The sequence below is a fragment of the Sus scrofa genome, chromosome 13, assembly GCF_054392235.1.
Source record: "Sus scrofa isolate SSC_HxYL_T2T_F1_AM1 chromosome 13, Sscrofa_HxYL_maternal_Yorkshire_Landrace_v2.0, whole genome shotgun sequence".
NCBI classification, from domain to species: Eukaryota; Metazoa; Chordata; class Mammalia; order Artiodactyla; family Suidae; genus Sus; species Sus scrofa.
In genome coordinates, this window is record NC_139395.1 from 99,445,275 (window position 1) to 99,464,051 (window position 18,777).

The 18,777-nt window shown below is 36.7% G+C and overlaps 1 protein-coding gene and 1 long non-coding RNA gene across 2 annotated transcripts in view; both read left to right on the forward strand.

Moving 5' to 3' along the window:
• DIPK2A (divergent protein kinase domain 2A) overlaps nt 1-18,777 on the forward strand; it is a 226,833-nt gene that overhangs the window by 26,283 nt on the left and 181,773 nt on the right. The window lies entirely within an intron of this gene.
• Nucleotides 1,365-7,277, forward strand: LOC146397514 (uncharacterized). The gene is made up of 2 exons (XR_014824093.1): nt 1,365-1,534; nt 2,134-7,277. It is a non-coding gene; the product is annotated as an uncharacterized LOC146397514 (long non-coding RNA).

The window sequence follows — 18,777 nt, forward strand, 5'->3', positions numbered from 1 at the left end:
TCAGTTCCCTTTCCCAAACTCACCAGTTAGATGAGTCACCAGGGAGGGGGAGAAGACATCAGAAGTGGCACTCGCAGCCAAGTCCTTCCACTTGGAAACATGAGTCAGTGTCTTCCCCTGACACTCCAGCCTCAGTCTTAGTGACTATCCTATAAGTTTGATGACCATTTAACTTTTTTGTGAACGGTTTACTTTTTTATTTGTTCATATTTTTCTATTTTGTAGGGATGCTTCATCTTAATAAGGATATTAACCTTTGGTTACTTATTGCAATTAACTGCATTTATTAAATCTAAGATGCCATTGCTTGTAAGATACCATTATTTTATATATTCCTAAGGGGAAGGTGGTTAACAAAACAACAAAACACTATTAGTTAAGCTATGTTACAGTGAGTCTTATCACAGAATTTTTATTTTATATGTACTGAAAGAGCTTGCTTAGACTTTTTGAGTGTATGCTTAAAAGGGAAAGTATTAAACTAAATTGATTGGCTGAGGAATTTGCAAAACATTTTATATTCAGAACTCATCCACTCTCTTGCCTCACTTTTTTCTTCAGAGCCCTTGCTTTACATAGTTTTTCCACACTGTGTTTCATCCTCTGTGTCATCAAGAACTTTGGTGCAGCCACATTTCTCCAAAGAGTGTTTCAGTGCTGTCTTCAGAATTTTTTTTAAGTCATAACCACTAATTCTTTCAGTTTTGATGCTGGCACTTTCTTGAACTTACCAGTAGATGTAACAAGGTTTCAGACAAAACAAAAACCAAAAAACTAGAACTTTTATTTTTCTCCTTAAATGGTGTTTGGATAGTATGTTGACTCAAGTGTTTAGTAACTGCACCTTTCTAAAAATTATGGGAATATCAACCAACTTTGAATATGTGCAGGCAATGGCTCCACTTACAAGTACTACCTGGCAGACAGCAAATGTAAGTGATGGTGAAACAAACATTGATTTCAGAAATGTTAAAATTTGAGGAAATGTTTATGCTCTAATTAATGAATTAGAGTGCTTTTTTCCAGTACGTCATGCCTCTTTTTTTTATGGTAAAATATATAAAACAATTTGTTATTTAATTACATTTTTGATTTATGATTCAGTGGTATTAATTGCATTCACGATATTGTGCAGCCATCACCACTATTTCCAAAATGTTACATCACCCCAAACAAAACTTTGTATACATTAAGCACCAGTACCCATTACCCCTTTCTTCAGCCCCAGGTAATTTCTAATTTACTTTCCATCTCTATGAATCTGGCTTTTCTTGATATTTTATATAATTGGAATCACACAGCATTTTTCTTTTTGTGTCTGGCTTCCTTCACTTAGCATGTGTCAGAACTTTATTCCTAATTATGGTTGAATAATGTTCTATTATATATCTATACCATATTGTGTTCCTCTCTTTACCTCTTGATGGGTACTTGGATTATTTCCATCTCTTGGCTAGTATAAATAATACTGAAAGGAACACCAGCAAAGAGGTAGTTGTTTGAGTTCCTGATTTGAGGGGGTATATACCTAGGGGTGGAATACTGATTTATAAGGGAATTTTATTTTTAACTTTTTCAGAAATCTCCAACTGTCACATATCTTTTAACTTTAATATCTGATTGACCCATGGAGATGAATAGAAAGTGTCCAAGATTTGGTAAAGGTGCAGTAATGGCTGGGAGGAAACAGAACAAAGCATCCATCAATGATGTCCACACTGGTAGATGCAAGTGCAAGAGTGGCCAGAGGTTCTTTAATTATATCTTTAGAAACAAAGAGATTAGCCATTGTAAATCAATCTAAGGAGTAAGCCTATGCCCAGAGTTACTGAACAATTTATCTTTCTTAAGTTTGAAATAGCCGGTGAAAAGAGCTAAATGGCTCTGCCTAAGAGAAGGAGAGAGACTGAGAAACCAGAAATGACCTGCGGCTCGTGTAGGGAAGAAGCTAGCAGGAGGAGACAGGGAGAGAGGAGAAACAATTGATTTAGGTCTGTTAACATCAATTTAAATGCCATGCCCCATGAGCACACACCATTCTCCATGAGTGATAGGCGTTGTGCTTAACTTTATACATTTTTTTTTTTTTTCTTTTTAGGGCCTCACCACAGCATATGGATGTTCCCAGGCTAGGGGTCAAATTGGAGCTACAGCTGCCAGTCTATGCCACAGCCACAGCAAAGCCAGATCTGAGTTGCGTCTGTGACCTACACCAAAGCTCACGGCAATGCCAGATCCTTAACCCACTGAGTGTGGCCAGGGATCAAACCCACAACCTCAGGGTTCTTAGTCGGACTCGTTTCCACTCTGCCATGATGGAAACTCCTATATCTAAACTTTAAAGCAAGATAGGTATGATATTTCCATTGTACATACTGGAATCTGGCTCTGGGGTTTTAGTGCCTGCCCAAGGTTATAGAACTAGTGAACAGCAGAGATGGGATTTGCAGCCCCCAGACCCCCAACTCCAGCCCTTTTCACCGTCCTCTATGGCCCTACAGTTTCATTGTTGGAAATTATTTATCTATCACTCTTTCCTGTCTACCGTTGTCTCGTCCTTGCAGGTTTGCCTTGCCCTTCATGGTACTGGCCGTTGTTCTTGTGATGCTGCCCAGAGCTGTGTAAATGCTTCGGTGTGCCTGGTGTCTGGTTAGTGAGGTACAAAGCTTCATTCCCAAACACTTATACCATCCTTTGTGCTGTTGGTATGAATTTGCCTTCTTCTAACCTGTGTCTACTTTGTGCATACTTCAACATCAAAGTCTTGTCTTTTGCTGAATAACATGGCCTCCTATTTTCACAGGAAAAAAAAAAAGGTAGCTTATGGGGTTGCTTTTCTAAAGTGTACCCACCCACATGCCCTATCCTTGCCCTCTCAGCAGACCTTGTATTTCCTTTTATTAATTTATATTTAAATGTCAAAGATTGTCTCTCCTAAGAGCCATCTCAAAGGATCCTATGCCCCTGGGGTTGCAACTGCCACTACAGGGGTCTCAGATGGGTCACAGATTCTCTTTTTCCTTTTTCTCTGAGAATTACATTTTTTACAGAGCACACGTCATACTAATTTGTTGATAAAATGATTGTTGTAATAATATTCTCCAAAACCCAGCTTCCTCTCACTGACTTCCTCCTCAGGAACTTGCATTTATTTTATCTTGTCCCAAATTTATTCCCAATTCTTCCCCACCCCAAGACCATTAGAGGCTGGGAACTAGGAGCCTGGATTGAGTGTAGGGCTTCAGAGCATAGAGAAGATATTTTGGAGAGATGCTAACTCAGCATTCAAGTGCAAATACTGGATGATATTCCAAAGAATTAGAAAAGCTAGACATCTCTTTAAGGGATTAATTTTAAAAAAGGATGGTTCATGTATGCAGTGAAATATTATATTTTCTGGCACTTAAAATAATAATGCAGGTATATATTTATTCACATAGAAGTGGGTGAATTCAGATTTTGTGGGACCTGAAGTTTACACAATTTAGGGTCTTTAAGAAGAAGATAGATTCAGATACCTGGAAGGGGGTCTATGCTTATGTGGGGCTTTAAAGCTTCATAAATACACTTTGTGAAGAAAGTAGGTTTCTGAATAGCATGTGAAACTGTTCTTATTTCAGACAAGTCTAATGTGCTATGCAGAGGGTTGCTAGCAGTGGTTATCTGTTGTATTTTCACTTTCGATATATTTGCATTTTGCATCTCTGCAATGTGATTATATATGTGGATCTATGCATATATGTAAAGTGTGTGTACATTTCAAAGTACATGTGTGTTTAAATATCAATATTTATGTTTTTCACTTGAAGGTCAATGGGTCATCCAGACTTCTTCAATCTAAAGGGCTAGGCAGGAGACTTTAGGTCCAAGATTGTAGGATGGAAAGTTGGGAAAGCAGATGTAAGTAAAGTTTGAACCAGAGAATAGGAGCATAGAAGAATTCTCTAAGAATTGGTTGCCAGGTTTGTTTTTTAATAAGCTTTTTGTTAAGCTTTTTAGAGTTACAGGAAAGTTACAAAGATAGTACAGAGAGTTCCTGTACAACCTTCACCCAGTTTCCCCTGTGGTCAGAATCTTTCATTACAATGGTAAATTTGTCACAAAGGACACAACATTGGTGCATTATTAACTTGATGCCATACTTTATTTGGATTTCACTAGTTTTTGTCTAATGTCCTTTTTCTGTTCCAAGATAATCACATTACATTTTATTCTCATGTCTTCTCAGCCTCTGTCTATGACAATTTCTTAAACTTTCCTTGATTTTATTTTATTTTTTTAATTAAAAAGAATTTTTTTTTTTTTTTTTTGGTTGTGCCAATGGCATGAGGAAGTTCCTGGGGCAGGGATCAAACCTGCCCCACTTCAGTGACCTGAGCCACAGCAGTGACAATACTGTATCCTTAATCTGCTATGCCACCAGGGAATTTAAAAACCTCCCTTGATTTTAATGACCTTAACATTTTGGAGGGGTACTGTCTGATATTTTTCTGTTGGTTAGGCTGGAGTAATGGGATTTGGGGATGTTGACCACACAGATAAAGTAACATCCTCATCCCGTCAAACCAAGGATTCATGTTACCAGCATGACTTGTCAATGACAGTGTTAACCTTGATCTCTTCCCAAGGTAGTTTCTGCCAGGTTTTACCCCTGTAAAGTTACTCCCCCACCTTTCCTATTCTATTCTTTGGAAGCGAGTCACTAAGCACAGCCCATACTTGAGGGGTGGAGAGTTAGGCTGTGTCTTTCAGAGGACAAGTATCTATATAAATTATTTGGAATTCTTTTGTATGAGATATTTGTCTCTTCTCCCCCATTTATTTATGTATTCAATCATTTATATCAGTATGGAATCATGGATATTTATTTTACATTTTGGATGATAACCCAAATACCATATTATTTATTTTATTGCTTGAATTGTTTCAGTTTTCTTCAGATTGGTTCCTATGTCCTTTGGCATGACCACATCATTTATTTCTTCGGTGTTTCCTCACTCTCTGGCACTGCTAAACACTCCAGGTTTATTCAGTACATTTCCTGCCCAGCCCTAGAATCAGCAGTTTCTCCCAAGAGCAGTGCTTCCTTTATTGGAGAACAGTACAGAAAGCAATATCTGGGGCCTTTGTGTGCTTGTTGCTACTGGAATGTCATTGCTTCTAAGCCTTTCAGTGCACAGAGCCAAGAAATAATTGTGTGCCTATTAACATACATGTACACACATGTATACACACATATCTGTAGTTATTCATGTGTTGATGATACATTCATATCCATATTGAGCTAAACATGAGTTCATAGTGATGTCTCCAAATCTAATCCAGACCCACATGGTCCATTCTAGTCTTCCTCCTTTGCTTGTCTGTATCCTCCTTTTCCAACAAGAAGAAACCTGGCTCCCACCATCTGTCATGCCTTTACTTATTTGCCCAATCACAGTGTATATATACAGTACTTTCAGAATTGTTAACCTGAACCCCCCACAGGAAAGAACTTTATCAATGTAAGTACAGTATTTATATACCTTTCCTTTTGTCTTTAGTCTTAACCGTTTCTAGTCAGAACATTGTTTTCCAAAGTTACTAAGGTCAGCACCATTTATTTAATTGCCAGGTTTTACAATTTTTTTTAATTTCAAAAAAATTTTTTAAATTGGGAGCTGACACTCCACATATGAGTGAAGAAAAATGCTTTAAAGACATTCTAAAGATAATCTCTCCCATCTTGTACACAAGCCCCTTTGCAACATGACTTTTCCCATTAAGAAGTAGATTCTGTTTCCTCACTCCTTGAATCTGAGACTGGCTTTGTTACTGCCTTGGCTGATAGAATATGTGTGTGACTCTGAACCTAGGCCTCAAGAGAACTTAACAGTTTTTGCTGTTGTGCTCCTGGCACACTGCTGCTGTTCTGTGAAGGAGTCTGAGAATATTGCCCCAAGTCATATGACTCAGATATGTCTGTGAAACAAAATTCACCTATTATAACAAGACTAAAAAAATTTAAATGTAAAAAAAATGTCTTTGCCCTTTGGCTTCCTCTTCCCCCTCTATTGTTCATTGCTTATCTGCGTGTTATATGTCAAGTTTACCAAACCTCAACAGAAATACCTGTTCAACCATAAAGAGTAACTTCCTCTTAGTATCAATAAGACAATTCCTTGAAAGATAACATTCTTCTTTATCTTAAGGGGCCACAATGACACTTAGATCTGGATTGTGTAAACTGTCAGTAATATGTCATTTAATGTGTAGCCCTGTGTCTTAAAAAAAGTATATAACTGTATCTTGACTTCTAATAGGTGGAACAGTTTTCAGAGCTTTCTGAGATGCTATTCCTGGGTTATAATCCTCAATTTGCCAAGAATAAAAATTTCCATTTCTTTCTTAGATTGATGGATTAATTTTTTGTAGATGTATCTGTAAGGCTATTATAGATCATCCTGTCTCAGTTGAGCCACCTAATACCTGCAGCCACTTGAATGACCTGGCAAAAGCAACAACAAAACTGCTCAGCTGAGCCTAGCCTAAATTGCTGACTCACTGAATTGTGATCAAAAATGATGTTTGATTTATATTATTTCTTTAAAATCATTAAGTTTTAGGGTATTTTGTTAAAGCAATAATAGATAAATGATCCAGGCACTGATGCAACCTGGGCAGTTTTTAACATTCAAGGAAGTTCTATACTTTACCCATTTAAGTTTTTAGAATGTTCCCCACAGGCTATGCCAACTGATAGAAAAATGCACAATATACAAATTGTTAGTTAAATTTTATTCAGGGACTTTACTGAGGACTAAAGCCCGGGAGACAGCCTCTCATATAGCCCTGAGGAACTGTTTTAAAGAGGTAAGTGAGGAGCCAGGATGTATATAACTTTTTTTTTTTTGGCTGGGAAAAAACAAAAACAAAAACAAACATGTTATCAAACATCAAGAGATTACTGCTAATCACAGACATCTAAAGTTAAATATTTTAGTGCTTTTCCATTTATGGGAAGACGTAAGAATCTGCAGTCATTGAAATTTTTCCTTAAATATGTGTCTTAACTACCTAGGAGCCTGTATATCTAAAGCGCAGAATGCTTCCTGTTTTTAATCCATCCTGAATTCCTCTCAGGCTGCACTTTTGAGGGGTGACTGCAATGGCTAATGACTCCATCCTTGCAGAACTGTTATGGCCGGCAACATTTTTTTCTTTGTAGCTATATCAGATCAGCCAGCTTAAATCATTGAGGGTCAAATAAATATCATGACTATTTCTATAAAAAAAAATAAGATGAAACCAAGTCATTGATTTCACGTTTCTCTATCATGTATGATTTTCACAAAGATTCCTGGTGCTGGATCTTTAGAACATCAAAAGATAGCTAGAGGTTCCTTTTGTGTAAATAAATAGCTGATTACAGCTTCCAACTCACAGTACTTCCTCAGCCATATAGCTTCTCTGCTTTCTCTTTGCGACCTATTTTTAACTTCTGGATCCAACTTTAAAATTGAAAGCTTTCCATACTTCCTGGTTATTCTCATCTTTTTCCATTTTTACTTACCTCATTTTGTATGTAGATGATGATGATGAAGATGATGATGTGATGATAATGGTTGCACCATCACATATAAAGCTTTTGCTGTTTTTCTCCAGTATCAGTCTGGCCAGCTGAGACCTGATAGGTTAGATCAGCTAGGACAGTACTGACACAGAGCTTCTCTGGAGAGTCTGTTCTCCAGCCTTGGAGACTACCCCATGCTTCTCTAACATGGACTGCCACCCTTTGAGAAAGAACATCAAAATGTAGGCAAAATCTGGAATGTAGACAACACTTAATACATGACAAGGCAGCCATAGAAAGAAATGGATGTGCTACTCTCTAGTGGAGGTTATTAAATCAAGGGAGTACAGCAAAGACCTTTAAAAACCCATAACTAATTTTAACTTTTTTAGAATATTGGGCCAAAGAGATGTTAGTGGTTTAGCCCATTAGTTTATGAAAGTATTACAAGTAGAGTTAAACTATTTGCAAACAAAATCCCCAAAGATTCTCAGTAGATAGAACAGATAAATGGTAGACCCACACTGACTACTGTAGCCATTACCCATGCCAGCTTCAGGATGACCCTAAAGAGGGTGCTTTCTCAAAACCCTATTTGAAAAACACAATTAAAAAATCATTCATCCATTCACCGAATCTAGTTTCTTCTTCTTCTTCTTCTTTTTTTTTTTTTTTGGCCGCACCTGTGACATGTGGAAGTTCCCTGGCCACGGCAGTGACCTGAACCATGGCAGTGAGAATGCTGGATCCTTAACCTGCTGAGCCACAGGAGAAGTCCTTGTTTCTTCATTTGATACATGAGAAATTATACCAGGAGTGATATAAGGTCACTACAAGGTAGTAGGAGGGGGCAGGTAGTCGTAATATTTAGCCTTGAAACTGGTCTTCTTCCCTATTTTAGATCTTCTTTCACTACGTATCTTACTTTTCATTTGAGCTCCTTCCGCTCAATAATCTTTCATGATTTAAGTCTATATCATCAATATCTGAGAGTCTCTTACACATTTATTTTGTTAAGATATATTTAAAATGGATGTGCTTTTTATATGCATCATGGTAGGATGATGAATATTAAAAAGGAGTAGAAAATAAAAAAACATGTGAAGCAATACTTTAAAAAAAAAGATTTATCTCATTTTAAATTGTAACCACAATGAAATTTTAAGGTGAAAGGTATAGAAGCATCTTGAAATTTCTCACTTGATTCTTATTTTTTTTCTTGTGATATACACTTTTCTCAAGTACAGATATTTCAGTCTTATTTTGAGAAAATGATCTCTTCACTCTTACCTGAATGCATAAAACTAAGTTCTCAATTATAAGTGTGCTGGGATGAACCTGGGAAAATTAAGGTCTCTAGATCTTTAGCAATGCTTTTGTTATTCTGACAAGCCGTTCAGACTGTCAAAAAAATCTAGGTAATGCAGTCCCTGAAGGAAAATGTATTTATGTCATTCCTAAGGATGAAGAAACCTCTTAAGAAAACAGTTCCATGGTTTGGATCCCACTTGATTCCCAGCAATTCTTTTCTCCCTTAAGTGTTTTTACTAACACTAACTATTTTAATTAAAAAGCATTTACTTACTGCCTTTTTTGTGCATTCTGTGGGGATAAGAGTGATTAAAAAACTATGAATTCAAGCCATCAGTTTTTTTATTTACCCTTCATGTCTGGTTTTAATAACAATTCTAAATCTTAGTTTTGACAACTGCTAAAGTAATGTTCATATCTGTTCTGTGTTTCCTTTTAAAATGCTCTCAAGTCACATGTTAGGAAAAGACCGATCAGATGAGATTAACTTTTGAGTTTACATGCCACCTCAGGTTATATTTAGTGCTACTGGCAAAAGATTTTATGGGTCTGCAGTTCTTTCAGCTTTGTTCAAGTTTTTGGCAAGATTTTTTTTCTGTGTGTGTGATATTTGTTTCCTTTTGGCAAGTTTCTGACAACTTGATGCTTTAAAAAAATATATGTCTGTGATGCGATCTTCAATACCTGCCTTGCACTGTTTTATATTTTGACACTAAAAAGTTAGCTTGTACCAGGCCTTGAGCTCAACAAAATATATCTCATATGTGTTGCCACATTTTAAGAGGTTGTCCTTTCTTTGGAGGGCATTTCTATTTGGGATGAATGAACCTAGAGTTACATATATGAGATACTGGAAAAAGAAGAGCTGTGGCCATGGGAACTCATCCTTCACCTACTCACCACCTGTCTTCAATAAGACAGAAAGGAAATGTTGGAACGGTTTTCAGCCTGACTGTCTCCAAATAGGAGACTGTTGAAAAATCATTCTTGAAGGAGAGAAAAACCAAATCTGAAAAAGTAGGACACATTCATTAATTTTTTTCTGTCTGTTTACATTTGAAAGCAAGCTCATTTTTATCGCTTTAAAGTGATTTAAGGGGACACAAAAATGGCTGTCTCATCATAGTTAACCATTACTTCCTTAGTTTACTGTAAGTTAACAATTTCGGGAAATGCTATTTCCCCCCATTTTTCCTCTGAGCAGCTGCCTTGTAAATAAATGGGAGCACCTGGTCAGCAGTCAGGTTGGTTGAAGGAAAAAGAATGTTTAGTACATTTTCTTTGATATCTACTGAGGAAAAAAAAAAAAAAAAAGTGTGCTTTACTCTGTAGGATGCAAGGAGGCAGTCCTTGACAGAAGTCTCCAATGTAATATCCATATGGAAACCATGGCCTTGAAAGAATTTTTTCTCCTTTATAATGTTCCAGATCTGAATCCCTTCTGTACCCACTTTTTAGTACATTTGCTGCCACTCCAGAGCTGAGTCACTATAAATAATCTCTTCGTCTTTAAGGCTGGTTCAAACCTGGAGGATAACATCAGAAAATGCCTCATCCTTAAGGCTGAATTAGCTCTTCAGATTTGAGAATAGATGTTCTTAGCTGAGAGCTACTACATTGTCTACCTAAATGTCTTCTTCTTAGACAATAGGGCACCAGGGTCAGGATGGCTACAACCTCAAGGTGAAGACTGTTTATTTTTGTTAAACATCATTTGGCAGAGAAGACTTAAATGCTGCTCTTTTGGTATGATAAAACTAGTGGTGTCTATGGATAAATTTTAGTACGTACATTGTCAGAGCATACTTAAGCATTGTAAAGATATTTTGCTCAATTCTTTAAAAATGCAGTTTGTGGAGTTCCCATAGTGGCTCCCTATTTAATGAACCCCAGGTTTGTCTGTATTATACCCTGAAAATCATTTTTTAGTGCATTTGTCATATCTTTAATTGTTTTTGTCTAGGAATAAACTTGTTTTTTGCATAGCCAGGAAATATGGTTCTCTAAATGTCAATTTCAGCAATCTCAGACTAAACAAACGAATCTAACTTTAGCAACTTGTGGCTTTCACCATGGTCTCTTCTCTCTATATTTATGAATCTATTATTTATACTCATTCTAAGGGGGGGATTAAGTAATGAAATTAATGTTTGCTTATTCTAGAATGTGCTAGAAAAGGGCAGATTTTAGCTTAGTCCCTCCTGACTCCTGAGTTCTCCTCTTAGAAGAATTTGCACCTTAGGATCGTGTGTGATTCTTAAGGCTGGTATGAAAAAATGTTCAAAAAGTTCAGGCCTTCACAGGGAAATGGCAGGTCCTAATCCAAGTCTGCATCCTCAATTCCAAGCTTCTGTTGAAACTGCACTGGGTGACTTCCTACTGACTTTTCAGAAAACCTCAACTCCTATACAGAGGAGTAGGATCTAGGTCCAATATCTATCCCCCTTTACCTAAGAGCACATTTCCCTAAGGCTGAGGTATTCTGAGAACTGGTAAAGGTGGGGTCTAGGGAGACAAGAAAATGTAGTTAATAGTGACTGCCAGAATGCCACATTCCACTGAAGAGTAGAAGAGAGTAGGCAGATGTGAGTTCCTTTGTCTTCCAGTTGTATAATTTCCAAATATAATTTCCTTGAAGATCTTATCACTAGATTTCTTTTAGCCAAGAGAGAATAAAGATAAGGGATTTACCCTCTTGCTATTAACAAGTAAGAAAACAAGACATAAATATATGAAAAAAATACTTTTCAGTATACTGGACGTAAGCAATGAAAGATAACAATCCTTAAAAGATGGGCAACACATGAAGTTAGCCCTGCTATTGCCTCTTTTATTACCTGAGGGTTTCTAGGCCTTGGTGCAGGGAAGAGAAAGTGAGACAGAGAAGAGTAGACTCTTTGAGTTAAGGAGATGCTCCTGGGAGTCCAGAGAGATTATGGTTCACAGGGCCAAGTGTTGAAAGGAGAGAGCTACACAAAGTGAGAACCTTGGAAATCTGCAGAGGGTCCTTCGTTAGTATTCAGAAGAGTGCTAATCAACACATACATGGGAGGAAACTACCTAAGGTCAAGGAAAAAAATTATTAAAAAAAAGATTAGAGGTAATAGAACCCATTGTTCACACACTCCCAAGAAGAGGGCCTGATTCTACCAGTCACACTGGAAAAGCCTCACAAGTCAGGGCATTGAGTAAAGTATTCAGAATGGTCTCAGTAGTGAAGAGTAATTAATCAGGCCTAAAATAAATTGTTCTAGTCCTACCTAACAAGCCTTAAAGGCAAATTCTAAAAAGGTCAAAAATTTCCCAAATAACTGTGTTGAATAAGAAAGCTCGAGAATATTTATACAAAAATGTGCAACCTTCAGATATATAAAAATCACAATGTCTGACATCCAATCAAAGATAACTAGGCATTTAAAAAGCAGAAATACATGACCCATAATTATGAAAAGTATCAATCAAATGAAGCTGACCAGGAACTAGATAAAGATAAGGACGTTAAAACAGATTAAACTATATTCAAAAAGCTAAATAGAATATATTTAAAAGACTCAAACTTCTGGTGATGAGAACCACAATGACTGAGATTTTAAAATAGGGTAAACTACAGATAAGGCAGGAAACAAAAAGATTAATATATTCAAAGACATAACAAAATTTATCCAAAAGGGGGAGTTCCCATTGTGGCTCAGAAGGTGGGGCCCTAAAAAGAAAAAAAATAATAAAAAGAAATGAGTTATCTTCTTGTTCAGATTCTTTTCCATTATAGGTTTTTACAAGATACTGAATATAGTTCCCAGTATACTATTTCTTAAGACATGTACGTTGTTTTTTAGATAAACTGATACTGCTCACTTATTAGACTAAAGTGTAATGTAAACATAACTTTTATATGCAATGAAAAACCAAAAAATTGGTATGACTTGCTTTATCACAATATTCACTTTATTACAATGGTCTGCAACCAAACTCACAATATGTTTGGGATCTGCCTGTATAATAAAAAGAATTATCTAAAATAACATGAACTCTACAAATAAAAATTTATATGTGTTAAACATGATTCATCAGATTCAAATTAAACTCCTGAAATTGTACTGAAAGTAGAGTTTATTTTATGTGTCTTTGCGTTAAAATCATCAGCACACATCAGACATTAACCCTCAGTGAAACTTATGATTTGGGATTAGTTATATTGCTCTCTAGTGCTGCAGACACCACACCTTTTGTCTTTCCCTTGAGTGCACAGGATCTAAGGCCTCTGAGGACAAGGTTCTTGTGTTGGCTTGCACAGTCCTCTCCTTTTTCTTTATATGTCTACTCTAAAATATGTGCCAAGAATGGATGGGATACAAATATGTAATTCCTAGAAAATAATACCTCTTTGTCATTTTTATTTGGCATTGAAATTCATCAGTTGAAGTTCATCAATTGGAGAACAGTGAAAACTAATCTTTAACAATAATGTTCTTCAAATTGCATTTTTACAGTATTTCAGGAGCTCCATTTGTTTTAAGAAGTCCACATTAAGCATTTGTATAATTTTAGTATCAACTCTCTCATAAAATATTATTAACTACTAATCTATATTTCTAAAACATTTTCTTTTGGATTTAGAGAATTCTTTGTGTCCCTGGGAAGCTCCACTCTGGAGACAGGCCTGCGGGAAATCTTTGTGACGATTGGTATAGTTTTAAGGGATTTGTTGGGGTAGGGAGTGACTGAAAATTGTTGGTGGGATTGAAAACATATCCTTGTAAAAACCTGCACATGGATGTTTATAGCAGCGTTATTCATATCTGCCAAAACTTAGAAGCAGCTAAGATGTCCTTCAACAAGTGAATGGATGAATAATCTGTGGTACATCCAGACAATGTAATATTATCCAGTGATAAAAAGAAACAAACTAGCAGGTCATAAAAAGTCATGGAGTAAACTTAAATGCATATTACTAAGTGAAAGAAGGCAATCTGAAAATGTACATACTGTATGATTTCAACTATACAATAATTTGGAAAAGGCAAAACTATATGGAGACAGGAAAGAGATCAGTGGGTTGACAGGGATAAGAGAGTGGCAGGGATGAATAAGTAGAACACAGTGGACTTTGAGGGCAGTGAAACTCTTCTATGTGATACTACCATGATGTGAACTTATATTGCACATATGTCAAAACCCATAAAGTGTATGACATCAAGAGTGAATCTGTTGATAGAAAGACATCTCTCCATTGTGGGGTATGGGATATTGATATTGGGGGAAGCTGTGCCTCTACAGGGGAAGAGGGTATATGGGAACTCTGTACTCTTAGTTCCATTTCTGCTCAGTTTTGCTGTGAATCTAAAATTGCTCTTTAAAAAAGCTTATTAATTCGAAAACTTTGTTTGTGGGCAGTGGGAATTGAGAAGCCATTTGACACAAGGTAACTAACATGGTTCTTGAATCAGACATCATTCGAATCTTGACTCTACCAGTCAGTCTGAAAACTGTGAGATTTAACGTCTCTGGGCCTCAGTTTTTTTGGGAATAATTAAGGTGAATAATACCATATGAAACTGATGTGAGGGGTAACTTAGATAACTTCCTACATGCTCGATAAATAGTAGCTGTTATTTATAATATATTTCAGATTTGGGGCCAGGGGACTAATCCTGCAGGCCAGCGGGAGAACAGAAGGCAGTAGATGAAACTATACCCTTTGAGAAGCAGTTTATGGGAGACACGGAAAAGATTAAATCTGACCAGGTTCAAGTATTTTGTGTTTTAAAATTTTATCTTTTACTCTAGCAGTGATAATGTCAGATCTCCTTTGGTAAACTGATGTCCTGTGAAAATACCATGCATACACCTCACCCCTGAAAAAATATTCAGAGATCTAACACTGGAAATGATACACAGAAAGTCTATTTCTTGATGGATTTGCCCCTCCAAATAATGGAAACGTGACTAATATTTCTAAAAATAGAAGAAAGAAAAAAAATACATACATGAAAAAAAATTGCTAAGAAGATGTAGTCCCCGTATATTGGATCCTAGTCATTAGTCTTATTGAGAAATTAAACTTGCAATTATTCTAATAATGAGGAGTAATGACAGGGCAAAGTATCTTTTTTTTTTTTTTTGGTCTTTTTGTCTTTTTAGGGCCGCACCCATGGCGTATGGAGGTTCCCAGGCCAAGGGTCAAATTGGAGCCATAGTCTGCTGGCCTACACCACAGCCACAGCAACGTGGAGTCTGAGCCGTGTCTGCGACCTACACCACAGCTCACGGCAATGCTGGATCCCCCAACCCACTGAGTGAGGCCAGGGATCAAACCCGCATCCTCATGAATGTTAGTCAGGTTGGTTGGGAACTCTGCAAAGTATCTTGAAAAATACAAAAAGAGAAAAATTAAGGCAATTGGGAGGAGTGGGTAACCACGAAAACTGTCAGATTGCTTTTCCATTTTTTTTCCTTTACTCCACATCAAAAAATCCCCACTTAAAAAACAAAACAATGTCCAGGGGCAGAGTTTTTGACCTGCCACAGCATCCATCCCTTCCTTTTCTCTTCCTAACCATAACCCCCACCTCATGGGCCTTTTTGTTAATATATCCCCATTGTGACCCTGCATTCCCTGGGCTTCAGGTAAGAAGATCTGTTCCCAAGTTCTAGGAATTGTTATCACTGAGCAAACGTAATCCCTCTTTTTTGCCAGTGATTGCTTCAGAAATGGGCATGTGATGTGACCCAGTTTGTGCCAATGAGACATAAAAAAGGTTTGCTCAGTGCTTCAGGGAAAGGAATTTTCTTCCTTTTAAGAAAGAGCCACTCAAAAGGGATATTCTCTCTTTTTCTGGTCATCATGGAGTTACAGATAAAGAGCTCAGAACTGCCATAGCTCTTTTTCCACCATGTAGAAGCTAATATAAGGATGAAATTAATTCACAGTGAAGGACTCAGTGGAGTGAATTACAGAGAAATAGAACTGGAATTCTATTCTGGCTTGTTCCAAACCTCCACTGGGCCTTTCTCTGGTATTCTAGGTACATGAGCCAATAAATATCCTTATGGGAGGGAGACAGCTTAAATCATGCTTTATTTGTAGCTTGAAAGCATTCCAGCTAATATCAGCTGACTAATGAACCTTTAGAAATGGTTATTTCTGGTGTTCTTGCTGTGGTGCAGCAGATTAAGAATCTGGCATTGTCTCTGAGATGGTGCAAGTTTGAGCCCTGGTCCGGCATAGTGGGTTAAGGATCCGGTGTTGCCACAGATGTGGTGTGGGCCGGCAGCTGTGGCTCACATTCAATCCCTGGACTGGGGACTTTCATATGTCATGGGTGAGACCAAAAAAAAAAAAAAATGTTATTTCTGACATGTTGGTTTTTATTAACATTGTGCACGAAAATGTTAATAAGGATATAGTAAGCCTTTTTTTTTTCTCAGTGAATTTTATTACATTTATAGTTGTACAGCAATCATCACAACCAAATTTTATAGCATTTCCATCCCAATGGTAAGACCTTTAGGTCACGGCATAGGATAAAGAAAATCAGGAGTCTGATACCCTGGGAAGAGTTCTGAGAAGGGAGTTAACTTTCCTGTCTGTAACTACCACCACTCATTTTTGAATGAATGCTTAAGCTATTATGCCAATGTCCTTTGGATTTACTTTTTTTTCTGAGTTTTGTGAATTATGTGACCTCATACCTATCTGGGTTAGAGACATAAACACCATGAATAATTGGAATAGACTCAGTGGGTCTTAATCACATTGTGGATAATGGGAGCTAAGTAATATTGACAGTTACAGCAAAGATGATCACAGGGAATTTTTTATAAATGGGTTTATTAATGTAATGTTGACTGCAGATGCATTGGCATTTTATGACTAGGTTTGTTAACAGGTATTTTTAAACAGATGAATGTGTTATCAAATTGTGGAGATAGAATCATACTGATATCTTCTATGATATGAAAACAACTTGTCTTTCTTTTTTAATACATAAGTAATTTCCAACATGAAGGAGGACAGCACACATTCCCTAGTTATCCTGAATTGACTTTCACATATATTGAATTCGACTTGTAAACCTTATTAATGGGATGGGATTAGAGTATCATTGATGTACAGTAAATGTAATATGGCATTCATGATAAAAGTAAATGTGTATTTGTTGAGGAATTCCTGTTAATGGCTTAGTGGAAACAAATCTGACTAGCATCCATGAGGACTCAGGCTTGATTCCTGGCCTCGCTCAGTGGGTTAAGGATCTGGCATTTCCGTAAGCTATGGTGTAGGTTGCAGACATGGCTTGTATCTGGTGTTGCTGTGGCTGTGGTGTCGGCCAGCAGCTGCAGCTCCAATTCAACCCCTAGCCATGGGTATGGCCCTAAAAGACTATATATGTGGATATATCTATATATATTGTTGACTTCAGTGACCACTTAAGCTACTGCCTTATGCAAAAGTCCTATATGGTTAAGATACTGAATTCCACAAACCGCTTGTGAAACTCTTCACATTACTTTATTGTTAGATTTAGCTCTAGATTCAGGTTTTCATCTTTCCAGATTCCTCATAGAACATTTTTTGTTTTGTTTTTAATTTTTTTGTATTAAAGTTAGTTGATTTACAATGTTGTGCCAGTCTCTATTGCACAGCAAAGTGACCCTGTTTTATATATATATATACATATACATATATACATGTATATGTATATATATTCCTTTTCTGAACATTTTCACATGCACATCCCACTGTGGATGTTCCCAGTCAGGCCTCCTCTCCTAGTCGCTGACAGATACGTCTCTCAATTATCTCTTATTTAATTAGTCATGGAGTCCAGTTTACTCTTCCTTTACAATGTCCCTTCCTTCCTAGTCCCATGGCTAATGACACATTGTTGTTACAGACATGTCATTCTTATTTTGTTTACTTCCAGTTCAAACCATGCTTTATACTTCTAACAGATTAATCTAACCAAAACGTTTTCATTGTGGCTTTCTTTTGCTTGCAAACTCATGGCTGTAATATGACTTGAAATTTGAAATTCAATTGAATTTGACTATCATTCAAGGTCTTTGATCATTGGCCCAATATTATATTACTTATAGAAATTGTCTTTCAAATCTCCCCAGACTATAATTCTCTGCTATAGCTTGGTTTCTGGTACTAACTCGACACATTCCCCCACCTTTACTCATGTTGTCTTTGCCAGAGATGCCCATTTGCAAACCCTTATCCAATTTAATCCCTTCCCTTTCTCTTTTACCTTCACCTTGCCTCTCAATCCAAATATCCATGCTAAGCTTTCTTCAGGTTTAGCTAAGTATTACCTCTATAAATATTCCTGACTATCTCGGTTCAGTTATTCTATTCTGAAGGAGCATATACCCAACAGCAAATTGCCTCAAGTTGTTTAAAATTATGAAATTGGATGTCAGTATTATGCAACTTTGAATGAAATGAGCCTCAGCTCCCCTCTCTGACTGGACACAAGCATTGGGGAGCCCTGAGGCCGTGATTTCCAGTCAAAATATAGTTTGGTGATTATCTGCTAACTGTGATTTTCCTCTGTAGCTTCCCTAGTAGGAATTTCTCTATTGGAAAAAATAATTAAATGTTGGCTTTAAAGATTCTTCCTTATGTGTAGGTGCATTGTAGTTATAAAATCTATCTTGCATTTGGAGAATGCTTTAAGACAATGTAGAATAATATTTAGAAAAAGACTCATACTTGAGCTGTTACAGTATATGAAAAAGGCAGAATAAAAATTTATATGTAAGAATGTCTTTAGTATATCAAAAATGTGTACTCTAAAAAAGGTAGGAATATTAATATTAGTTATGGTCTTTTTTGGATGATGGTATTGAGTGACTTGTTCCCTGTTAAAAAACTTTATTTTTTTAACTTGAATTTTAGAGGAGTA